At 44.4% G+C, this 26,701-nt stretch overlaps 1 long non-coding RNA gene across 2 annotated transcripts in view; it reads right to left on the bottom strand.

Annotated features, from left to right (window-relative positions):
* LOC125946181 (uncharacterized) overlaps positions 1-26,467 on the bottom strand; it is an 83,559-nt gene extending 57,092 nt beyond the window's left edge. Inside the window, exons 1-3 of one of the 2 annotated variants that reach the window (XR_007467444.1) lie at positions 26,318-26,467; positions 24,657-24,698; positions 23,678-23,847 (exon numbers count right to left, since the gene is read on the bottom strand). This is a non-coding gene — a long non-coding RNA (uncharacterized LOC125946181). Of the gene's footprint in view, positions 1-23,459; positions 23,848-24,656; positions 24,699-26,317 lie in introns of those variants that run through there. The other variant, XR_007467443.1, reaches the window with a different exon arrangement.
* Between the last annotated feature and the right edge of the window lie 234 nt (positions 26,468-26,701).

The raw sequence follows: 26,701 nt of genomic DNA, 5'->3' as shown, positions 1-26,701 counted from the left end.
GCTGTCAGCGCTCGACTTGCTTTCCCACAACACAGCTTTGCGCTTTGTCGTGATATGTGGCTACTAAAAAATTCCTATGACAGTGAAGGCAACAGAGCCAATATGTACATTAAAAAAAGTACGACAAAGGCACAGCTGCTTGTGAACTGACTCCTAATAGTTCTACTCGCGTCTGCGTTAAATATGTGCGCGTGTTTTCTTGTGCGTTTATGTATATTTGTTATTTTGCCCTTTTTCGTATTTCAGATCTTAGTTTTCGTGCTCGCGTTTGTGTTCATGTGCGTGAATATGTGAGTTCTTCCGTGCGTGTATGTATTTATTCCTATTTCTGTCCTTTTATCTTTGCTTTTGTTCTTGTAAGCATGCTGCAGCCACGACTTTCTTTACAATTCCATTAACTCGTCTCATTCAAAGCACCAAGTCCAGTGGATGGCAGGGCTGGCCTCTTCGATGTCATTAACGCCATTCTCTCTTGTCTACCTTGCCTCCTCCGTCTGTCACCTTGCTTTGTTTTCTCCTACTATTCTGACCTTGCTTGTTGTGCTGTTGCCGCAACGTATGTAACCAACTTGCACCAAAGAATGTTCTATCATCTGTGACAACAGAAACATTGACAGATACAAAATGTTAAAAGCATCACGTGGCTTGCACAGTTACTTCGTCTCTTACCCCTGTTAATGTGTTTATGCATCAGTGCATACGGTAGCTTGCCAGAAGTGCACATGAAAAGGTGCCATATTGTGAAACAGCACCTTGCTATGTTGTTGCATTCAGTCTTAATAAACAGATGGTTTTGCTGCCCGTCACATGTGGTGGTACACATATATAACATTGTGCAGTGGGGTATCATTTCCTGTCTTGACGCTTTTATCATTACAAATGCAGTTCTCTAGTGGATGGAGTCCAGCAAAGCAGTGCTGTGAGAGCTTTTGCAACTTTCACCATTTATTACTTCCCCAATACCACTCTCTGAATCTGTCCGTCACTTTGCCTACGGCTTGTAATGAACAAAGTGACTCACTAAAACGCGTTCAACTTTACTGAGCATTTTCCGGTACGTAAATATGACAAAAAAATGCTAGCAAAGTTAATCACGTTAATAATTGTGCTTGCATTCGCATTACTTGCTCGAGTCAGATTAATAAATTTAAAATTGGCTATGACAACACTTCAATTTTCAGTGCAGACTGCTAACGGAGCGATAAAGCGTGCTCCGGCTCTTGCTATTTCACTATGGAGCGCGTGAAACTCGACGGTGGCTGCCTGAATGAGCATTTTGGGCCTCACTTAGCTAATGATGTCTTATATTTGTTCTCTTATTCGCATTACTTATGTGAGCCAGATAACAAAATAAACAATGCAAGCACATGAATGTTCTTTGGCATTCAAGCTGCTGACAGTGGCTGTCAGTTTCGTGTTGTCTGCTGCTATTTCACCACCACTCACTATGACATGACTGTGATTTGCAGTGCAGACTGCCAACAGAATCATAAAGCATGCTCTGACTACTGCTATTTCACTATGGGGCGCGTCAGACTCGACGGTGGCTGCCCGAATGAGCATTTTGAGCCCGCCAACGATAATCAGGGTTAACAATAGTGTTTCAATTCAGATATGCCAGCATTTAAATGTGTTTCTATGCCACTTCTTAAATCGAGCACAATGTGTGCAGGACGTTGCTTATCAGAATTGAGCTTCTATTATAAGAAATATGCCATAAATGGAACTGCTTATTTATTTGAGAGGTCACGGAATAGATGGTTGGCTGTTGCGAACCCACCGGCAAAATTTTGATAGCCCTAATAAGGGCTGTTCTTTTGTTAATAAGAAGCCTTTATGCTTCGTCGAGTGACTCAATGCCAGACAGCTCGCAGTCGGAGTCGCTTTCTTCAGTGTCATCTTCACCCACCTGGATGATGATGGGTTGAGTGTGCTCACTCCCAGACGTGTAAAGTCTGAACTTTGCCTCCAAGTCCATCACATGCTGAATGCTCTTCCTGCAGTCTTCCGCCGTTACCTGCTTGATTTTCTTTCTCCCTCAAGATGACGTCAACCGTGGACAGCTTGAAGTCTCTGTTGTCCGCAGCGATGCCATTTTTGACCTTGGCCCACACAAGCTCAATGGGATTAAATTCGCAGTGGTACGGCGGGAGCCTGAGTACAATGCAACCAGCCCTTATAGCTGTGTTGTCTACGATGTAGCTCAGAAAGCGTGACTTTACAGATGCCCCCAGCTCAAGGAGCTGATTCTTTATCATCCTTTCACCGTAGGTGATGTTCTTGCTTGTGAGCCACTCCTGTATCTTTTCCTTCTTCCAGGCCGTCATCGGCAATTTCTCTTCTCGCCGGCTATGGCAAGGTGCATTGTCTAACACAATGACGCTACCAGATGGCAACTTCTGCAGAACGTCATTAAACCAGCCCTCAAAGCGATTGCCATCCATTTATTCGAGGTAGTCGCCTGTCTTTTGGCCTCTGAATGCATCCAAGCAGCCGTCGACGAAACCATCCTCGCTGCCGATGTGCGTCACGATCAGGCGCTGACCTTTCCCAGAAGGTTGTTTTAGACCCGTCGTCAGGCCATTTGCTCGAGCAAACAGGCGTCCGCGCTTCTGCACCACGGTGTCTGTCCACACGATCGACCGAGTGTGTCCCGCCGTCACCCATGTCTCGTCAAGGTAGAAGATCTTTCGGCCTTCCGCCCGGTAGCGCTCCACGTCACGGAGGTAGCGATTCCCCCAATTGGTGATGTCATCCCGATCGATAAGCAGGGAGTTGCGGCTTCTCTTTTCGTGCTTGAAGCCGATCTCGGCAAGCAGGCAACGCACAGTACACCGCCTTAGGGATGGGGAAACTCGGTAGTTATCTTCTCGACCGTCGGTATCTCGTTGCGGCGAAAGAAATCGTGCACACATGACCTCAGCGCGCACAACGTGAAGCTGTCAAACTTCGCGCTGCGTCTTCTCTTCTCCGCATTGCGTGGGCGCTTTCGCGAGGGCGTCGTCAGTTTGCCACCCGAAAAATCCGAAGCTTTAACTTCCTCCCTCACCCTGAACACAGTCCTTTCGCTGACACCGAGCATATCGGCGACAAACTTGCTCGTGTCCTCCACGCTGCGTTCAGGCTGCCTGTTACGCCAAAACGTGTAGCAGTGGAAGATCATGTTGCGTGAATCGCTGTTCAGGATGTGGCCGCTCTTGTTCTTGCCGAGGATCCTTGGTGGTGTGGTCATCGAGGCGACACAAGGCTCGTTCGGCAACAAAGGATCGCGTTCCGATGTCACCTCGCTGGGCTCCATGGCTGAAAACTGGCACGGAATGCCGCGCGCGATCGTGCGCGAACTCACGAGATCGCAGGTTCGCAACCGCGAAAAAAAAAAGAAAAAAATATTATTTAAAATAAGCCCAACACATTAAAAAAATAAGGTTGTGCAAACACGCAAAAAGTATATATGAATCTTATGCTATTAAGCCAGCGACTACTACGCCCGGTGCCGTCGATCTTGCTCTGTAGCAGACGACGCACAGCGTTGTAGAAGGCACGGAGTTATTTTTCTCTCGCGATCCGGCCTGTGCGGTAGCATTTCCATCACGATAGTTTTACCAAACCACTCGTCAAGATACACAAATCTTATTTATACCGACAAATACGCGTTTTAGAAGCAGTCACAATTTTTTGAGCGGGACTCTTTCTTGAGTCGCGGAGGAATTGGCTGCTGCGCTTCGGTCAACTGGGCGGGGCCTCCTCCTGTCTTCTAAAGTTGTACCCGACTGTAGATCTATCCAAGGCCTTCGATACAATTACGCATGAGTATATCCTTAAGGAGATATCGGCCTTGAATTTAGGAGTTAAATTCTTCTCTTTCGTTGAATCCTTCCTTGAGAGCAGGACGGCGGTCATAAAGTTGAGTCTACCAATCTCGGAGTCTTTCACATTCGGAAGAAGAGGTACTCCTCAAGGGCCAGTTATCTCACCACTTCTGTTCAACATAGCCTTGCAACATTTCCTTATGTTGGTCATGCATTATATGCTGACGACATTACAATATGGTGTCCCGGAGGATCGTAGTGCCGGGACACCAAAAGTCGGGACGCCGAAAGTCGGAACTCCTGCTGCACAGACAGGCTAGACGAGGTGCAGGGCGGTCACCTCACTCGATCAGGTGCCCATTAGCGTTCGTAACAAGGAAGGGCATACCATCCCTAGAGTAGGCCCTATCAAAAGCCTATGGCTTTTATTAGACTCGAAGGGCTGCAACGCTAAGTCTATAGCTCTTCTCACCATGAAAACGGAGAACATTCTCAGATTAATTATAAGAGTGTCCAACAAGAAAGGCGGCATAGGCGAGGATATACTCCTTAGGGCTCACCGTACTTTCCTCATAAGCCATGTCATTTACATAGTCGCGGCCCTGAATTGGACCAAAACAGAGAGAGATAGATTAGACACGCTCATGCGGAAAAGTGTCAAAAAGGTTCTCGGTGTTCCAATCAAGGCTAGCTAAAAGAAACTCACGAAGTTGGGAGTACACAACACCACTTCGGAGTTAATTGAAGCACAAAGATCAGCACAAATTATGAGATTATGAAACTCCAAAGGAGACAGAAGACTGTTGGATGCGGCAGGCCTCCGTCTTAGTTTTAATTAGGAAGAGACCACGCAACTGGATAATCAAACAAAGAATTCCTTTATTGTTACCCTTTTCCAAGAAATGTCCACCCACAGCATAACAAAGGCCGAAGGTTGGCGAGGGCTAGGGCTTTCCCTAAAGAACTTATCCGGAACGGAGACCTTTGTTGATGTGGCGCGGCACGCCAGCTCCGACAAGTTTTCAGTCGCTATAGTCAATGACACGGGAGAACTCTCGGCAGCTTCGCTGAAGACCTCGTTGGTGGACGTGGCGGAGCAGGCTGCTATAGCTCTCGCTTTACTTGACACAACACGCACTACAGTGTACACGGCGTTCGTAGCGGGATTGATAGCCAAACAGGCAGCCAGGATTATCAACGGCAAACCCCCCTCAGACACTATTCATCACATAGTCTGGTCCCCAGCTTAAATGGGACCAGACGTATTACCGGGTCACCTGAAGCCCACTGAGATAGCCCACGACCGTGCGCGAGGTTTCATATGCCGCGACGGGATGATGTCTTGGGTGAGTTTGGGAGAGCTCGTCCACAGTGATCCTCTAGTTATTTTTCACGAAATCACATCACATTACAGAGGGGATAGGCAGACTTTTCCCTCCCCCCATCATAAGCTCAACTGATCACAATCTGGCACGCTCCGCATGCTTCACCCCGCAGGGGCGCCTGCGTAAGCAGGCGTTTGGTGGGTTGCGACACCACGGACCCGAGCACATGGGGGTCGGACCCTCCCACGCTTAACCGTGCGTGGCTTAGCCGTGTCCGGGGAAAAGGGGATCCTGGGGGTTGAGCCAATGCTGAGTGCTTGGACCTTTATGGCCCCTCGGCAGAGGCAACACACTCCTTTGGCCTCTGCTTCACGTAGACGGCACCCCCGGACTGACCCACCCGGGGGAAATCGGTGGTCGCCTTTTCCTGTCCCTCTCCTAAATCTTTTACTTTCCTATCAACTTACCTTTCTGTCCTGTCATCTCCTTTCTTCCTAATTTTTTCTGTTTCTCCCAGGCGGCTTGGGTTAACCTGGTGCGGTATATCCAACCTTGAGTATAACGCATTGGGTTATAGCAGCGATGCACGGCTGGCGTGTGCAAGTCATTGCTTTGTTAAACTTGTAGCGTCCCCTTGTTGGGCTCCGTGGTGGGTGGCTGCCATTGCTGCCGAAGGAACTACATCTAGTATGCATAGAGCATCATTCCCTCTGTTACCCGATCGTACCGCTGCAAAGCGCGTACGCACCGAAGTCACCTTGAACTTTTTCACTCCGCGCAAAGAATCCTTTCCACGATATCACGTTATCCACAGTGACAAACCTGATAAGCCAGTAAGAGTTATATCACCTTTCCTTGTATCTAAATCCCTGACGGACACCATTGGACCAGGCTTTAAAGCTAGCAAGATGGCAAGCGGCGACCTCCTCCTTGAGGTTCGTGACAAGCTGCAACATGAAAAACTCGCAAATCTCTCAACCTTTGCAGACATCCCAATCACAGTGACCCCACATCGTTCCCTCAACACAGTCCGAGGCGTGATCTCAGATTCTGACCTGTTAGAACTTACTGAAGCAGAACTGTTAGAAGGTTGGCAAGACCAAAATGTCATTGAGGTAAAAAGAATACAAATCAGGCGAGACAACAAAGAATTCCCCACAAAACATCTGATCATTACATTTGGCTCTAGTGTGCTACCAGAAACCCTCGAGACAGGCTATACAAAAATCCGTGTAAGACCTTACATTCCTAACCCTCGTCGATGTTTTAAGTGTCAGAAGTACGGCCACGGCTCGCAAAGCTGCCGAGGTCATCTCACGTGTGCAAAATGTGGTGACAAAGACCACACTTCCGAAAACTGTTCCGGAACACCCCACTGTGTGAACTGCGAAGGTGAGCACCCTGCATACTCCCGATCCTGTGAAACATGGAAAAAAGAAAAAGAAGTAATTACATTGAAAATCAAAGAAAACATATCGTTTCAGGAAGCGCGAAAACGTGTTTCTGTTTTTCATACCGCAAGGTATGCTGGTGCGGTGCGCAAGGGGGCAGCGTCGCAGCAGATTCCGGCATCGGCCCGTTCCACAAACAGTGTGGCTGCGGCTGTGCCACCAGCCCCCGTGGCGAAAGCAGCTGGCTCTGCTTCGCCGTCCGCGAACGAGGGCCCGTCAACCTCCGGGTTGGTGGCCCCAAAGGTCTCGTCCGACGTGTCGAGGCCTTCACGTCCAACACAGCGCTCTCAAGGGCGCGTGTCCAGCGCCTCACAGGAGGCAATGGACATAACACCTACTCAGACGGCGCAGCCAGCGCCTAAGGAGCGGCGGGATTCTCTCGACCGCTCCAAAAAAGACAAAACTCGCGTCACGGCGCCTGGAAAGGGCCCCGTGAGCTAATCTTAGTCTCCTAAACACACAGCTCAAACACTTTTGTCATCATGGAGACACAAATATTACAATGGAATGTTAGAGGACTTCTTCATAACCTCGACGACATTACAGAACTCCTACACAAACATAACCCAAAGTTGCTGTGTGTTCAGGAGACACATCTGAAACCCATAAACACAAACTTTCTCCGTCAGTATACCGTCTATCGTAAAGACCGAGACGACGCTGTCGCGTCGTCCGGTGGTGTAGCAATAGTTGCTGAGAAGTCAGTGGCTTGTCGACAGGTGGCCCTTCAGACGGCCCTTGAGGCGGTGTCAGTTCGGGCCATTCTATTTAACAGACTGGTAACTGTGTGTTCCATTTATATACCCCCCAATCATCATCTCGAAAAAACAGACTTTTATAATCTCATTGACCAGCTTCCCGAGCCTTACATTCTCGTGGGCGATTTTAACGCTCACAACACGATGTGGGGAAGCTCCCGTTGTGACACGAGGGGACGACTGATTGAAAATTTTCTTTTGACCTCTGATGCATGCCTGTTTAATAAGAAGGAGCCCACCTATTACAACTTCCAACACAACTCCTACTCATCCATAGATCTAGCAATTGGCTCTGCGTCTCTTCTGCCTGACTTGGAATGGAATGTCATTAAAAATCCTCTTGGAAGCGACCACTTCCCGGTAACCTTAAATTTAATAGCACAGCATGACATCCCTCCTCATATTCCGCGATGGAAATTAGCATCTGCTGACTGGGAGCATTTTAAAGAAGCAAGTCATTTATCACAAGATTTTCTTACCGATTTTAGCATAGACGACGCAGTAGGATATTTTACCGCTTTTATACTCAACGCAGCAGAAAAATCCATCCCACAGACAAATGGTAACTCATGCAAAAGACGAGTCCCTTGGTGGAATGATGACTGTAGACAGGCACGCAAGAAACAAAATAAAGCATGGGGCATTCTCCGTCGGTATCCTAATGCAGAAAACCTTATTTCATTCAAACAAATTAAATCGCAGGGAAGGAGGACGCGAAGGCAAGCTAGGAGGGCAAGCTGGGAGAGGTTTCTCTCTGGCATTAATTCACACACACAAGAGGCTAAAGTTTGGGACGGACTGAGAAGGCTGAAGGGTCAGCAAATCCATCCATTGCCCTTGGTAAATGAACAAGGAAATAGTGTGAAGGACCAGGCCGACGCTCTTGGTGAGCACTTTGAGTGCGTTTCTAGCTCCGTGCACTATTCGCTGCCTTTTCTAAAATACAAACAAACGGAGGAACGGAAGCCACTCAATCGTAAATGTAGCTCAAGAGAACCTTTCAACCTGCCTTTCTGCATTGCTGAGCTGAAAGCTTCCCTAAATGCATGTCAGAACTCTGCTCCGGGTCCCGACAGAGTTATGTACGACATGATTAAACACCTTCACAGAGACACACAAATTACACTACTCGCACTCTTTAATACCATCTGGACAGCTGGGCATCTTCCATCTTCATGGAAAGAAGCCATTGTCATACCTGTGTTGAAACAAGGTAAAGATCCCACCTCAGTAACAAGCTATCGCCCGATAGCGCTAACAAGTTGCCTCTGCAAGTTGTTTGAAAAAATGATAAATCGTCGCCTTCTACATTACCTCGAATCAAACAAAATGCTTGATCCGTACCAATGCGGATTTAGAGAAGGCCGGTCAACAACCGACCACCTCGTGCGTGTTGAGGCCAATATTCGCGATGCTTTTGTCCATAAACAGTTCTTTTTATCCATTTTTCTTGATATGGAAAAGGCCTACGATACCACGTGGCGCTTTGGAATCCTCCGAGACTTGTCACAAATGGGTATCAGAGGGAACATGCTGAACGTTATTGAGAGTTACCTCTCGAAACGTACTTTCCGCGTAAAAATAGGCAACACTCTGTCGCGCTCATTTACGCAGGAAACTGGGGTCCCCCAGGGAGGCGTCCTCAGCTGTACGCTCTTTATCGTGAAGATGAACACACTCCGTTATTCACTACCCCCAGCCATTTTCTATTCTGTGTACGTAGATGACGTACAGATAGGTTTCAAATCCGGTAGCCTTGCAGTCTGCGAGAGGCAAGTCCAGCTTGGGCTAAAGAAGGTATCGAAATGGGCAGACGAAAATGGATTCAAGGTCAATCCACATAAAAGCTCCTGTGTCGTTTTTTCAAGAAAGAGAGGACTGCACCCTGATCCCACTATCGAACTGCAAGGACAGAAGATCCCCGTGAATAAAGAACATAAATTCCTAGGCGTCATACTTGATACAAAACTAAGCTTTATCCCCCACATCCGACACCTCAAGGCCAAGTGCCTGAAAACAATGAACATACTGAAAATTCTCTCACACACCAATTGGGGCAGTGACAGAAGATGCTTATTGAATCTCTACAAAAGTCTTGTACGATCGCGTTTAGACTACGGGTCTGTGGTGTATCAATCTGCTGCACCGAGCGCCCTAAAAATTCTGGATCCTGTACATCATTTGGGCATACGCCTGGCCACGGGAGCTTTCAGAACTAGCCCGGTACCTAGTCTCTATGTTGAATCCAATGAGTGGTCACTCGAGCTGCAAAGGTCGTTGACCAGTTTCATGTATTTCCTGAAAGCACACTCTGACCTCGAACACCCGTGTAATGAAATCGTAAACAACATAACTTGTGCCACACTTTTCCGTAATCGTCCAACAATGAGAGAACCTTTCTCACTGCGCGTTAGGAACCTCAGCGAAGAAATGGCTGTCCCACTTCTCGAAAACCTTTTAATGGCTCCAGCCAAGCTAGTACCACCGTGGCTGTGGGAGCTGATAGATTGTGACACGTCTTTTGTAGAAGTAACAAAGAACGCCCCGGAAATACACATAAAGTCACACTTCCTAGAACTTCAGTCAAAACACTCATGTCCAGAATTTTACACTGACGCTTCAAAGTCGCATGCCGGCGTTTCTTATGCTGCAATCGGTCCCTCCTTTTCGGAATCGGGCTGCCTGCACCCGGAAACTAGTATTTTTACGGCAGAGGCCTACGCACTTTTGTTGGCTGCACGTCACATCAAGGAAATAAAACTAAAGAAGGGTATAATATTTACAGATTCATTAAGCGTCGTCAAAGCCCTAATTTCTCTTCAAAGAAACAGAAACCCAGTTTTCACTGAACTCTACTCAATCCTCTGCGCTTCGTACGCATCTCATCAACATGTCATAATATGCTGGGTACCTGGCCACAGAGGCATCGAGGGTAATACGCTCGCTGATCGCATGGCAACAACAGCACATACAAAACAAAGTAACTCTTCCATAGCTGTCCCTGTCATGGACCTAAAGCCTTTCTTGCGCAGGAAACTGAGGGGCCATTGGCAACGTACATGGGACACAGAAACACTAAATAAACTTCACGTCATTAAGCCAAACGTTGGCAACTGGCCACCAATAACGAAAATACGGCAAGTTGAAGTTATATTCTGCCGTCTCAGGATAGGCCACACCTATGGCACTCACTCCTACCTATTGGCCGGTGACAATCCTCCTGTTTGTAGTCAATGTGGTGAGACGCTTACGGTCCTCCACGTCTTGTTAGAGTGTAGGGGAATAGAAGTTCAAAGAAAGAAGTACTTTGCCCTGGCATACAGACGACACATTCCCCTCCACCCTGCAATGTTTATCGGCATGGAACCACTTTTTGACAATAAGTTAGTTTTAGCGTTTTTACGAGATGTAAGCACATTGCAAGTTATCAGTCCAAGGTATCGTAGCACATCCTCTCACTAGAGGATGCTGCTGCGATAGCAAATTTTTAAAGCACGTGCCTCCCAACCCTTGCTTTCAAGGGCGCACTGGTGAGGTACGAGTGCTACTGTCACTCACGCTTTTAGTACATCACCCTCGCGTAACAGAACATTTATCGTCATAGCATACGATATTAGTTATTCTCACCATTTTTATTCCTTTACATTTTACGCACTTTACAGCGACTACTTTTTAGGCCTCTCTACAGCCATGCCACATCTGTTTTACACACCTTATAATTCACTATTCATACCACTGACAAGCCATTATCATCGCCTTGGCGCTCTTTGGCCACATCTGGCCCTTGCGCCAAAAAACTCCAACAATCATCATCATCATCCGCATGCTTCAGACGGGGTCCTACCCCTCTAGGAGCTTTCTGAACAAGCTTCACCACGACCTTGATCCATTCTGCCCAGATTGTGGCACTGAATTTTGGTCATTAAATCCCATGCTCTGGCAGTGCCCTGTGTTACAGGATTTTAACCAAGAAGAAGACTGGACGAAGGCCATCACAGACCCCAGACGATACGTCCAGCTCCTGGCTGTCCAGAGGGCCCGTGAACGAGCGGATAGGCAAGGCCTGTGTGTTCCGTCATGGGAATAGCCAACGGCTAGCAGGCCCCCTGCCTAGCTTCTCACGACCTCAATAAAGTTGTTCACTAATAGTACTACTACTACTACTACAGGTATAGATGCTATCACCCAGCTAAAATGATGCAGATTCGCCTAAAGCCTGCGCGCTCATGAGACATTCATTAAATTACTTGGCATTCTAACTCCAATGCATTGTCTTCAATGCCGAGGACGGCAGAAAACTAGGTTGGGTGATTAAGTTAAGAAACTCGCAGGCGCAAGTTGGAATCAGCTAGCGCAAGGCAGGGGTAATTGGAGGTCACAGGGAGAGGCCTTCGTCCTGCAGTGGATAATAATCTAGGCTGATGAAGATGTTGATGATGACAATGATTGTTTTCTACCACCAAAGAGTGTGCGCTCTAGTGCCTTAATTAAATATATCTGAATTAACAGTTCCTTAATTCACCTCGCCTTAATTATTACCAAAGGTCGTGGGTTTGATTCCCAACCAAAGGTCGTGGGTTCGACTATGAATGGTGGGGCCATCAGTTTTGGTGCCATTGAATTGTGGCGCCAAAACGCCGGAAGGTAAATTTTTCTACCATTGAGCGACAAGGCTTTCTTTCACCTTAATAAATGTAATACGAAGCGCATTACTTACATCTGGATATTTAACTCGGTAGCATTGTACAATGCATTGTTACTCGACCGGGTAGCGTGTCCATCTAAAGCAAGCAAATCCGTCTGAAGCGAGGGCGAGTGAGTAAAACGATACGACGTTGACGATGACGATGGTGGTGGCTTTACGATGACGGTGACGTCGAAAAATGAATGATGACGATGACGACGACGCCTGATGGCAGCATGATTACTGCAAAGGCATGACGACGACAACGATGACAGTAACTGAATGCGACGACAAAAGCGAAACGATCTTGGCATGATTGGCGACAGCACGTACATGACGACCTAGGCGACGATTTTTATTCCATATGTGGCTGCTTGCTTCTATACACTATACCACGGCGCATGAACCGCAGTGTATCTGAAGGAGGCAGTGGTTGTCATTGAAACATTCTGATGAGTTCGAAGACACTTCACTGCCTGACACGATGCACTCTTCATGGCCTGTATTCACCTCACTCTATGTACCAGGTGCTGACCGGATTCCTTGCGGTCACGGCGAACCTCGTCGCGACTGCACCTGTCCGTGACGTCAGGCCATGGTAGAAGCTGGACCACTTGTCGCGGAAGTCCTCTAATCACCCTCCTGAGCAATGCGCGGTCCCGGGAAATCTGCATCCGATCGCTAAAGAATACGTGGTCAAAAGTCGCGGAACGATTCCGCTTCCGTTCTACTACAGCTATAAAAGCGGCCCATAGTGCCTGCTACATCTGGGGCACGACGATCATCACGGCCTGTACTCACCTTGCTTTATGCACCATGTTGGTTACATGAACTCTTCGCTTTGTTGCAGGTCGAATAACAACTTACTTGTAAGAGTGTCGTGTTCATTGCTTTGGCGCAGATACATTGTCTGTGATGGAATGCTTGGCTTTTGACTCCTGTCTCTTGTTTCATAACGGTCAATTATTCTGTGTGTGGATGTAGAGCCAAACCCCGGTCCCATGACAAAAGCCGAAGCTGAACACATAGAAAAAAGCACACATGTACTGACAGGCAGACCAGGCGACCGTTCTGTTGAAGCAAACAGCGATTGGAACGAACCAAATAGAACTCGAAAAGAAAATTGACAGCCTGTTTGCGAAGCCTACTATGATTAAGAATCATATTACACAAGCCGAGGTATGAGGGCGGAAGCTTGAGGCTATATTGGACGATTTCGAAAGCAGGAGCCGGATGCTAAATCTGGTCTTTTTTGGCATCTGTGACAACGAGCCGAAGGAAACAGGCCAAACATCGGAAAAACTAGTCAAAGGCGTTCATGAATGAACCAACTAGCCCAGCAAGCCACCATTCTGCGTTTGTGAAGTCAAACTAAAACTTGATAACATACTTATCGACAGGGCTCATCGGGCGGGATCATACCGGGAGGAAAAAAAAAAACGGCCGAATGTAGCAAACTTTTCGAGCTGTAAAGCACGAGTGAGTGTGCTACAAAATGCGCACTAATTTCGAGACACGGGTATCAGCGTTTTGGAAGACTTCAGTTACGCTGTCCGGGAAAAACGCCGTCTTCTCTGGAATCACAAAAGAAAAACGGCAAGGCAAGAATCCCGTGTACGCCTATAATATGATAATGGTGCAACACATAAACATGGGACTACAATACGCGGCAACCTGTTTTACTGAGAGCGTCTGCGCATTCGAATGGCCGCGAATGACATGCACACGATAAGCCACCTCGAACCCACATCAACGGCTTGGTCAGACCTAAAAGATTTTCCGTGGTCTTAGTTAAATGTAGAAGCATCAAAATAATAGGCGTGATTTTGCCTCTATGTTTGCAACTGTGCAGCCGCACGTTGTACTAGGCACCGACTCCTGTTTAGATAAGAGTATCGCGAACAGCGAAGTATTCCCACCGGGGTTTACTGTCTGTCGTGAAGATAGACACCGGCACGGCGAAGGAGTCTTTATTTTAAAAGCGAATGACTTGCCTAGTAAAGTACTTTATTTTGACAATGATGCGGAATCAGTTTGGTGTCGACTGCACCTCTCAAAGGTGCATAACCTGGCATTTGGATCCTTCTGCCGCCCACACGATAGTAATGAAACCCCAATTCATAACCTTGCTGACATTTATCAGTGCTCTTTGATAATGTTTTTCTGGGTGGCTATTTTAACCCCCCAGACATAACATGGACTGCTGACGGCGCAATAGCTAGCAAATCAGGAATTAATACAATTTTCCGCGGACTAATTATATTGAACAATTTAACAAAATATGTACTTGTTCCTACTAGACAACAGGCTACATTAGATTTCCTTTGTAACGACCCTAACATTGTGACCAAAGTCTCAACGCAACCTGACGCGGCCATTACAAACCTAAACATTTCAGTGGTTCCAATACGGGTGCAGCACCCCGGCGAGTATTCTTATATGAGAAGGGCAGTTTTGACACCATCCAGGCAGAATTAGTATCATACTTGCCAACCTTCCGGCGTCGGTCAGAGAGTAGTGATGGAGAGCATTTATGGCCCACCCTTGGCAACAAATTATTAGAACTACTAGAGAAACATGTCCCTATAAAATTCCTGCGGTAAAAGAAAAACCATGGACCGTGATGTTTTACTGGTTTTAGGCAATGCTTATCTGTTTATTTCTTTTTCTTCTTTTTCTTGAAGATGTGTCTGGTATTTGTTATATGAGAATTTCTTCGTTTTTTGCCAATTTTTGATGCCTTGTAGCATCGACATATTTTAACTGATTGTATTGTATTGTAATATACGACCCCCTGACCCTATGCCTTTTCGTAGGCCTCTGAGGTTTTGCTAAATAAATAAATCAGTAAATTCTGAAGTGCGTAGACTGATACTAAAAGTTTGAAACGCGTACAAAAAAATGCTCTAATAAAAGCACTGCACTCAACCGCGAACACATAACGGATGGGAACCGAATGCTGAAACTAGGAATAAAGGGAGCGAAGCGATTATTTCTTGCCTAATTAAGTACAGATCTTAAAAAAGAACCTTAAGCTTTCTGGAAATATATAAAAATGTACAAACGATCACATTTCATTTCTCGCACTAGAATCCTACGGCACTACTGTGACGACAGACACTGAAAAGGTTAAAATTTTAATCTATATTTTAAATCGGTGTTTTCGGAGGAACTAGTGACTGACACGACCACATAACTTCCTCCTAACCATGTCTCTGATCACTGCATGCCTGAAATAAACATCGGTGTACAGGCGCTCCCAGAATAATACGGAATGCCACACACGCGGCCGCTCGCTGGCGGAGCGTGCCCGTGGAAAAGTATTAACATGGTCTGCGCGTGCGCGGTCTCTCTTGCGAGCAAGCGTGGCTCCTTGGTGCATCTAGATTGCGTTGCGTGGCTCCAAAACGGCCGCCCTAGGTGCCCCTTAACGTTTTGTCAAGGGGGGGGCTGGTGTCTGTGACAAGCTGTGTCTGCGCATGCACGCGCGTTGGAGCATAAGCGCGCGTGTGTGAATGTTCGTGTGCATGTTCGACGCCTTTTTATCGCGATAGCAATTATATGGACAATTCAACCGGATTTCTGCCGTCGTCGTCGACGTCGCCGTCGCCGTGAGGTTTCGTATAAATTCCAAGGGCGATAAAATCGTCGCCGCGCGCCGTATGGGCGAGTGAAAGCGCGCGGGGCACGAAGAGCGAACGCACGGCGGAAAGCAAACGCGACCGTCGCGCGAAAGGCCGTTGGGGTATGGGAGGGAGGTGGGGCGACTCAGTATACTAATAATAAACGACAAAACATGAAGGTGTCAAAACTCAAGAGATCAGATAGAATTCGCTGAACTGTCAAAACTGATCAACAAGAAGAAAGTAAGGGATATTCTAAATTATAACGTGGAAAAGATTGAGGAAGCAATAAAATGTGGACGCCGCATGAAATCAGTGAGAAGAAAACTAGGCATACGACAAGGCAAAATGTATGCACTGAAAGATAAGCAGGGTAATATCAGCAATTTCGATGACATAGTAAAAGCAGCGGAAGGATTCTATACTGACCTATACAAACGATCACAAGCCCAGAGCAGCCAAGCTACTTTTATTCGAAATAGTGATGAACCGGATACAGAGGCTCCTTCTATAACTGGCGATGAAGTTAGAAGAGCCTTATAGGCATGACCAGGTAAAAGCTGCTGGAGAAGATGAAATAACAGTCGATTTAATCAAAGAAAGAACAGATATCAGTGCTTGAAAAGCTTGCGGCCCTTTATACGCAATGCGTCACAACTACAAGTGTACCATAGAGCTGGAAGAATGCCAACATTACACTCATCCATAAGAAGGGAGATGTTAAAGAATTGAAGAATTAGAGACGCATTAGCTTGCTTTCAGTATTGTATAAAATATTCACCAAGATAACTTCCAATAGAATCAGGGCAACACTTGACTTCAGCCAACCAAGAGAATAGGCTGACTTCAGGAAGGAATATTCTACGATGGATCATATCCATGTCACCAATCAGGTAATCGAGAAATCTGCAGAGTATAATCAACCTCTCTATATGGCTTTCATAGATAATGAAAACGCATTTCATTTAGTAGAGATACTAGCAGTCATATAGGCATTGCATAATCAAGGAGTACAGGAGGCGTACGGGAATATCTTGGCAAATATCTACAAGGATTCCACAGATACCTCGGTTCTCCACAATAAAAGTAGAAAGTTACCTATCACGAAAGAGGTCAGGCAAGGAGACACAATCTCTCCAATGCTATTCACTGCATGCTTAGAAGAAGTATTCAAGCTCTCAGACTGGGAAGGCTTAGGAGTGAGGATCAACGGCGAATATCTCGGCAACCTTCGGTTTGCAGATGACATTGTCCTATTCAGCAAGAATGGGAATGAATTACAACAAATGATTGAGGACCTTAACCAAGAAAGTGTAAGAATTGGGTTGAAGACTAATATGCAGAAGACAAAGATAATGTTCAATAGCCTGGCAAGGGAACAAGAATTAAGGATCGCCAGTCAGCCTCTAGAGTCTGTAAAGGAGTACTTTTATTTAGGTTAATTACTCACAGTTGAGCCTCATCAGGAGAAAGTGATTTATAGAAGAATAAAATTGGGCTGGAGTGCATACGGCAGGCATTACCATATCCTGACTGGGAGATTACCACTGTCGTTGAAAAGAAAAGTATACAATCATTGCATTCTACCGGTGCTAACATATGGGGAAGAAACTTGGAGGTTAACAAAGAAGCCGCGCAAAGAGCGATGGAACGAAAAATGTTAGGCCTAACGTTAAGAGACAGGAAGAGAGCGGTGTGGATCAGAGAACAAACGGGGATAGCCGATATTTTAGTTGACATTATGCAGAAAAAGTGGAGCTGGGCAGGCAATGAAATGCGTCCGATGGATAACCGGTGGACCATTAGGGTTACAGAATGGATAACAAGAGAAGGGAAGCGCAGTCGAAGAAGAAGTAGTTTAATGATTGAAAAATGTAGAGAGGTCGGCCGGAAAATGGAGCAAAAGTAGGTGGAGTGATGAAGTTACGAAATTCGCTGGCGCAAGCTGGAATCAGCTAGCGCAAGACAGGGGTAATTGGAAATCGCAAGGAGAGGCGTTCGTCTCGCAGTGGACATAAATATAGGCTGATGATGATGATGACGATGAGGTGAAGTTCAGAGTAGATAAGTTATTGAGGCTTTCGCAATAAATTACACATGCAAGCACTCTAGAATGTTATGAGCGTGTCTAACGAGTGGGGTAGAACTGAGCCCACTACCCTGGCAGAACTATCAAAGCCACCAAGACCAAATTTAGCCAAAATTGGTGGTATGCTATGGAAGCTCTCTGTGCGAAGTTAAATGTGGTTGGATACACAGCCTTTGTAAAAGATTTCTCATTCAAGTGCTAAAGCGTGTCATATGCTATGCGTCTCAGTATCCCGACATAGCTATAGGTTACAGCAGGTTTATCTTTTGTGCAAAGGGGAGTGGGGACATGGTAACTGCATTGTGTGAAAAAACTTTTACGCTCCTGATGCAGCTAGAAGCGTTGCGAATAATTATTGAACCATCTTATTCTCGGTCCCTATTTCCAGGTGCCATAACACGTTCAGACTTGGTTTCAGCGATGTCCTCGGTGAAAGACATTTTGTTTATATTTGGCGAAATTAAAGAGCGCGTTATGGACAATATATAGGTAAACTTTAAAGATAGGGGACTAATTACGACATTTGCAGTAAATTACGCATGCAAGTGATCTGGAGCTTTATGAATGTGCTTTGCGAACAAAGAATATATCTCGTAGCTCTGGCAGAACTGTGAACTCAACCAATATCAAATCTAGCGGAAATTAAGTAAGGAGGGTGAGGGGAGGAGGCAGGGAGGGAGAGAGGGGGGGCACCATGGTAAATGTTATGGCGAAGTAACATGTGTGTTGATGAATTACTGGCTTTCTTAAAATTCCTGACAAGCAGTGCTCCAAGGGATTACTTGCGGGAAAAGCTTCAAATGGTACAGTCATATATGAGCAACTTTTTAATTTATGCACTATAATTACAAGAAATTGAAAGTTTTATTGCAACTGTTCCAAAGAAACCGCTTCGCTGGAAATCGGGTTGTCGCACACATCTGCTGTCATTATTTCTAGTGAATATTGCAAGTAGTCTATGTTTATTGTACTTTGTTGCGTAGAACTTCCACAACAGTATTACCTAAAGTAGCGATACATTTAGGCTCTAATCTTTAATACCAAGTGCGTTTACTTATGATATTGTTTGTAGCAAATCTACCTTTCTTAAGTGCACTCTACTGCTGCTACTGGGCGGGATCCGAGACCTCTGTGAGACACTCATTACCTTTTGTTCCTGCATCATCTTGAAATTTTATATAGTTGCAATAAATAAATGCAAATTCAAACAATTTTTCAGGAAGCGATGGTTCCCTATCTGTGATTGAGAAATGGGTATATGTCTGTTAAATGTGAAAATAACTGACAGACGGATTTCGAGGCTCTTTCGCCTATTGTAAAAGTAATTCACAATATATATCCCTTACAAAAAAAATTGTTGAAATGTTGTTGAAAAGTCATTGGTCAATGTCAACAAATAGCACTGAAAGCACATTGAGGCTTTGTTGAAACATTGAGAAAATTGTTGACAGGTGTTGAAAATTGGCCCGCGACATTTCGTTGAAACATCATTGGGTCATTTCAATTTGAGAAGTCAATGATGGATTGTTGAAAATATGTTGAACGACAATATTGAAAGCCCATTGAAGAACTGTTGAAGATGTGTTGAATGTCAATATTGAAAACCTGTTGAGACATTGTTGAAATACGTTGAATGCCCATATTGAAACCCCATTGACATAATGTTGGAACTGTGTTGAATGTCAATATTGAAACCCCTTTGAAATATTATTGGAGCAGTATTGAACATCAATATCGAAAACCCATTGAGATATTATTGAAGCATTGTTGAACATCAATATTGAAACCCCATTGAAGTATTATTGGATGTGTTAAACGTCAATATTGCTTGATGGAGGCAAAAGGCGCTACGTATCAGAAACAAGACACAAGAGGAAGAACACAGACAACACACACGTTTGGCGCTTAACGTGTGTGTTGTCTGTGTTCTTCCTCTTGTGTCCTGTTTTTGATGCGCTACGCCTTTCGCCTCGATTAGGGTTACACCAACAAGCCCAACGTGCAATGTTAGTCAATATTGCAACACCATTTAAATATTATTGGAGCAGTGTTGATCCTCACTATTGAAATCACTTGAGAGCCCACTGAAATATGCTGTTTGGTGAGTAGTGTTGAAAACTGCACTAGACTTTAAATACTGCTGAACTACTACGTTGAGTCTCATAGCATTACCATTGATGCCATATTGATGTGATCCTTGCAGGGGCAAACTTAAATGCAGGCACTTCTGTATTGCACACCTGGGTCACCCAGGGATCAAAACCACACTTTTAGATATAGCCTGTAATAAAACGTATTGTATAGCTGCTAGCAGAACCATTATGCCAGTTTTTGAATTAGCTTAACACACAAAATCAATACTCCACGAAATAAACAGCTCAAAATTGATGTGGACAAAAAGCATTTTTTAAAATGAATTGTTTATTCAAGCCAAACATTTGTTAACTGTACAGCCATGTGTGCCTTGAGATCAAAAAATTCCTATTTCAATCTACAAACTGCCAGCAGCTTGATACAATAACGAAATTGAATACTGAGAGGTGTAAAGTTTGCGTGGCCCTAAATTAAAACATTTCTCAAAATTGAAATAAATAGAAAATAAATAATATACAAGCATTAGAGTAAATAAGATTTAAAATGTACTTGCTTTTTCTATTTGGTAGCCAGTAACATAATAATCATGGAACAATTTGCATGAGCCCACTGAGACTTATTTATTGGTTAAATGGTGTGTGCCCATTTTACTAAACGTTATCTACCTCTGAAATGACACAGTAATTACAATAAGTTGTGCCAAGGCAGCAGTTTATTGTGCTGCACTGCTTGTTGCACGATCCAGTTGCATATTCTGCCATGATTACTAGGTTCTAGGGCAGGTCATTACATACCAAGCGATTTATTCACTTTGACTAAAGATTTATATCTGATAGACCGTGGCCATTAGTTACCTGCTGGAAGACTTAAATGGAACTGGCACGAAGAAAATTTTTTTTTTCATTTTTGAGTGCCGCAAAACAAGTTAGAATGAAAGAATTTCCAAGAAATCAGATTTCATGCATACATGAAAGAAAGCACATCGCTGCCTTGCCCAAGAACTGTTGTCGCACTCTGAATTTAAGCAAACTTTTACCTCTTAATTTTTACTGTTTAGAAATAGCAAAATAAACCATTACCAGAAACATATGTTAATATGTAGTTTTTCTTAACAGAACCACTCTGACAATAGCACAGATTCCACTTTCCGGTGTATGTATGAAACTTAATTTTCTGGAAAATTTCTCACTGTGCCTACTTTTACTTTATCAAACAAACTTGAAATGGTGTGCCGTCATGGAACAGTCTTGGCATGAAATGACCCGAGATACCTATGAAATAAAATAGTCAAAAAACACTATCTTTTGTAGAAATATACTAAAAATTTACGTAAAAATGTACTAAAATACAAAGCGTAACACTTGTGCAATTAATTATTAATCACAACACAGTACTTGTGGCTGAACCATCCAACCTGGGCTTTTCAGGTGACTAGAAACATCAGAATAATAAAAAAATATGTTGAGGGCTGCAAGTGCACAACACTTGAACTGTCCACAGACTTGAGCTCTTCTGGACACTTCAGGTCCCTTGCGAGAAGTGAGGCCAGAGTGTTCTTAATGTACGCCACGTTTGTCCCAGGAAACTTGTGACAGGTAAAGCCTGTAAAAAAAGGAAAAACAGCATGAGGTTTAAGATCAATGTTCCACATGCAAAAGTGCGACATACAGTATGCCCTGTTATAATGAAACTGTTTCATTTGTTTTGTTTATTCAAAGTTTTCACGAGTTCAATTCTAGAGAATGACCAACTTTCAAAGTGGAGTGGTGCCGGAGGACTCCACTTAGTACAATATGCAGAAGGCAAACAGGAAAAACTCACTGTGGCAGAATAACTTCATGAATATCCTTGGTGTGAAAGATGTGAACGTTGCTTGCGTAGGAACAAAATGGTGGAAAGAAGACTTCATACTGTTGGTGAAAAAACTTAATGGTAGACTACTGACAACTAAAATTAGTTCTCTCAACATTCATAATCAAAATGTGCAGCACTTTATTGCACGTTTCCTTGCAGGAGTTGCTCCAAATACGGTTATGTGACCAGAATTGAGTATGGTATATGTGAATTTGTTTTACGAGCTCATATGCTACTGGAGTGAACTTCTCACATTATGATAGCCATTCTTATGCCTCTCTACTTAGAAGAAATTACTGCTTATAACGAGGATTTACTGCAGTTGCGCGCCAACCTGGTTACACTAACATAAATAAATGCGAAGAAATACAAAGAAATGCTCAGTCTTACAAGAGAAATATGCAAGTGGACTGACTCTGCTAATTCTTTCAGGGTCACTGCCATGCATGTAGAGTGGCGGAAACAAATCGTGTGGTCACGACCATAAATATGAGGCGGCGAAAGAACATATAAATAAGCATGCCTTTTAAGAATGAAGTGTCCCCAAGCATCACATTACAGATTCTGTAACCTTCTGCGACTTCTACAAAAATCCTGATTGTGCTGTTGCCCCTTGGCTTCTTAAAAACTGATCTTTCTCTTTACTCTATGGTGTCCATCACTGCAGTAGTTTGGGAGTATTCACCTAGTTTAATGTTTTGTGAGTGTCATCACATTTTAAAAATGTGATTATGCTAATTTGCCCTGCATGCTACAATAAACATGGTGTAAAACTGTGCACACTAAGAAACCTTTGTCACTCTGTGACCTAAAAAATTATTTACCCATTTTTTTTCTCGAAACGTCACTCTGAAGAACAATCCAGAATAAAAATATAATGCTTAAATTGGGGGATGTACTTCCAGAAAATATGTGATCCTCAAAGGGTTAAACATGAACACCTACAAAGCTCATTCAATCTTTAATAAAGCTAAACCCATAGTACTTGACCACTGGTTTCTAATAACGCTGAAAACAGGCAAATGCGTCCTTGAAGTAAGAAAGCAGGAGACATTTCCAACAATTTCAGAGTGGGAGCTGTGGACATGCTTCATGTTCTCTAAGAAGCTTTATATAGTAGCTGCCAAGGGCCTATTGAGTACTGATCATTTTATGGGAACCTGAGGAAAAGTGAAATAAATACCTTTGTTTTTTCCACATCTTAGAATACAATGTGATAAATTGGATCTTAATAGGTTGAGTGCCTAGAATGAATGGACATTGCTAAACATAGCAATGTTGACAACGAAGTTGGCAACTGTTCCTATTGTTGCTTTGATCAAAACAACCCAACAATTATGCCCCGTAACTTAAGCTCCCTGTCTACTGTCTGCTACTGTCTGCCACCTAAGGCTACTGTCTGCCACCACATGGACCTCCTTCAAGACAGGAGCAACATTAATTCAATGTGGTCTGTTGAAATAGGCGAAACCACTATGTTTTGCATTACAGAATCTGGAGGGCCATTTTGATTGCAGAAATTTGGTGGAAGTGTTGTCCCTCGAGTTGAGCAGTAACTGCACTTGAGCATAGCTTCTCCACAATTATAACAACACTTTCAGGCTACTTAAGCACACCCTCTATACCACCAGATTGGTAGCGTGCTTCACAGATTGGTAGCTGCTTCATTGCAACTATTCATTGGAATGACAGTCAAGTAGTGCAACTAATGCGCAAATACACCTAACTTTGTCAGTTGGAGCCACCAATAACTTCTGGCAGTTAATGCTGCTTTTAAAATTTAGCACTTTAGTATGGAGGCGTTAGAGACTTGAGATCAAGTGAACATTCATTCGAAATAGTAGGCTATTGTAGCACGTAGTTGCAGACACAGGCTACTTGAAAGTTATTTGTTGTGCTAATAGCAAGCTGGTAATTCCAAGTACAAAATGTGAATGCAAAAATGCAATGGGAAAAAGGATGTATGGTACTTGCCTATAACAGTGTTGACCCTGATAAGGCCAAGAGCCTGTTTTTGCCTATTGGTGGTGGTGTTTCCGAGAAGTGAGTGGCCCATGAGGTTCTTCTTTGTGAACACATGGTGAATCAAGGCCCTTGCAAACTTGCCTGGTCCACCATGGCAAGCTGTGCCAGGATCATCTGAATGAGCACTTCTCCAACCTATGTGAAACGGCACGTTTAGGTAAATATTAGTGAGGTAGTTTAAGGATTTTAAGCACATTTACACAACAGCCACACTCCAAATAAATCACAGAAATAGTGCCTGCTCCAGACCTAAAATGTCAACTAATGTCACTAATAAAAACAACTAAAACTAATGCCATAGCTTGTTATGCTGTTAGGATGCCATGTGCTTCAGGAAAGCAAGGATTCACCCAGTACAAAATAAAATAGTAAGTAAACCAAAGTATCGAAAACATTAATGCAAGTAGCCTTTTTAGGATACTTCACAAACTTTCGGGTATCTGTCTCTATTTTCCAGCCAATTTGTGTCACTTGGTGGTCGGTGGCCTAATGGGTAGGGCTGCTATGTTGAGGGAAGTGGGTTAATAACCATCTGATGGACCTGCTTGGATCTCTGGGTATGTGACTCAGGGTATGTGCCACTCTTCAATGAACCTCTTTCATGCCATCTTGGGCAACTGCTGCTTGTGTTGGCAAGCAGCAGTAGCAGCTCAAACAGGAAGACAACTGTCGACGTTAATGCAATTACCACTACACAACAGATTCACTTGCTGTGTCCCAGACCTACTCAGCTGAATGTGTACAAAGGCAGGGTGTGCCAACTGCCCACCTCATCAAATAAATTAATTGACTCGCAAATTAAGGCTATGCAAAATCGCAGAGGAGACACTTAATGCTACCATTTCTACTAAATCTTAAGGAGAATACCTCCCGGCAATACATTCTCATGGCAACAGTGCATTTGATCATGGTGACGCTACACGATGAATGGCCAAAGAATTCACCTTTCGCATTCCGGCTGTGGTGTCTCCAGCCTCATTTTGATTCTGAAAACAGATGTCAGTATTAAAATGTGACACCACGATAAGTCAAAATCAACAATCAAAACATCTACATGGACGATTAGGCCGACATAAATGGGTGGATATAAATGACTGATTGAAAACATTAAAGCATGGCTGCTCTTGCCACTGGCAGTGTGGGGTGGGCAAATAATTTATTTTTAATTTCTCTCCTAAATTTTAAAATTATTTTTTCTCATCTATTGAACTGTTGCGGCCACATCTTAAAGGTAGCTCGTTCATATAAAACCAGTGTTGTATTTTTTACTCCCCGTCTAACTGCTGCTACTACAGTTTGCTTACTCTCTAAGTATTCCACAGAACTGCTCCACCAACAAACCATTGTTCCAAGCTTATGTCAAAGCGTCATTTAGTTCACAAGGATACGCTCCCCTTTCACTCTCTCTCCTGTTTAGTGTGTGAATTTAAAGCAAAATAACTTCTTGACATAGCTGCCTACTTCTATGTCATAAAAAGCCTTGCTAATTTTCGACATTTGTCGATAACGCCTACATGCCACTGGAATCACAGTGGGACGACACGGCAAATATGCCCAAGCATCTCCTTCCTTTACTGATTTTCGAACTTAGTTAAATCAATCAGTTACTGAAGGGCCAAAGGCTGAAACTTCACACGATGACATTATTTTGAATGTTTCATCCCACTAAAGCAGAACATAGAATCCCACAGAATCTGCCTTTTCCGTGAATATAGAGCGCCTACGCGAAGACGTTTGCGCGAAGCACTCGATGGCGTCGAAGGGAGATCATGGTTAAAAAAATAAATTTTCACCGCGCGCGTACCGGCGGAAAACAAACCACACATGACCTGATGATTTCACAGCATTCGCTGGCATCACCCCTTTTTTATCTCACCTATCACATAGAATCACGTATACGCCCTTGCAATTCTGTATTATTATCGCGCCACAGCGCGTGTCTACCGCACGGCGTGTCAGCATACTCTGGGCACTCGATCCTGAAGCGAGCAGCGCAGCAGAATACATTCTAACGGCAAAACGCCCCGCGCATATTTTCGCCGATCCCGACACGCCATGTAGTAGATGCACGTCAATGGACGGCGTTGCGCGAACGAAATATACTTGATTACAGTACAGTTCGGACTATTTCACGTCGCATTGTTTCCACCAAAACGGCAAAGCACGAGCGCTCATTAATGCTAATTTCAATCGGTGCTGGAACACCGTAAAAAAAATCGTGGCGCGCACAACATGCCCTGTTTTAGCTGGCTCCACATAGCTGCCCACCAAAACGGCAGAGCACGAGCGCTCATTAATAAGGCCAATTTCAATCGGTGCAGGAACACCGTACCAAAAATCGCGGCGCGCACAACATGCCCTGTTTTAGCTGGCTCCACATAGCTGCTTTACGTCGCCACAAGCGCGCTGTGAAGTTAAATCAGGACAAAACTTCATGCTCAATATCACAAATCTAGTGCTGCACAACCAATTCTCGCAACGGAAGGATAGTACTAGTAATGAAAACGAGCACAGAGGCGCGTGGAAGACACGCACGGGCTCCGTACGCACTTTTGCTGATAGCGTCGCAATGAACGAGCAAGTGGAATTCGAAACACTCACTCACCTTCGATGTGGCTGAGTCGGAGGCGATCATGGTGATCTTCGAGGCAACGTGTAGCCTATAAAGAGCGAGCAACAAGTTGGAATATACCAAAGATGTCACAGCGAGGCAAAGGGCACAGAAAACGCAGTAAACACATCACGCAACCCGCACACATACCGTCATACGCCGCACGTCAACAGCGCAAGCGCGCATTCACACAAAAACACGCATTCAAATCCACGCTTTCATAGACATAAATTGCAATATTTAACAAATCTTGTAATATAATGGTATTTCTTAACATAACAATTTCTGCGGTTTGCAAGAGTATGAAAGTTTTCTGCTTAGCTTCCTTGAGGAACTATTTTCTTTATCGCGGTAACGCAGTGCGCCGGCCGGTCACGT

This window comes from Dermacentor silvarum, chromosome 6 (assembly GCF_013339745.2).
Source record: "Dermacentor silvarum isolate Dsil-2018 chromosome 6, BIME_Dsil_1.4, whole genome shotgun sequence".
Taxonomy (NCBI): Eukaryota; Metazoa; Arthropoda; class Arachnida; order Ixodida; family Ixodidae; genus Dermacentor; species Dermacentor silvarum.
This window is presented reverse-complemented; position numbering and strand designations above follow the sequence as displayed.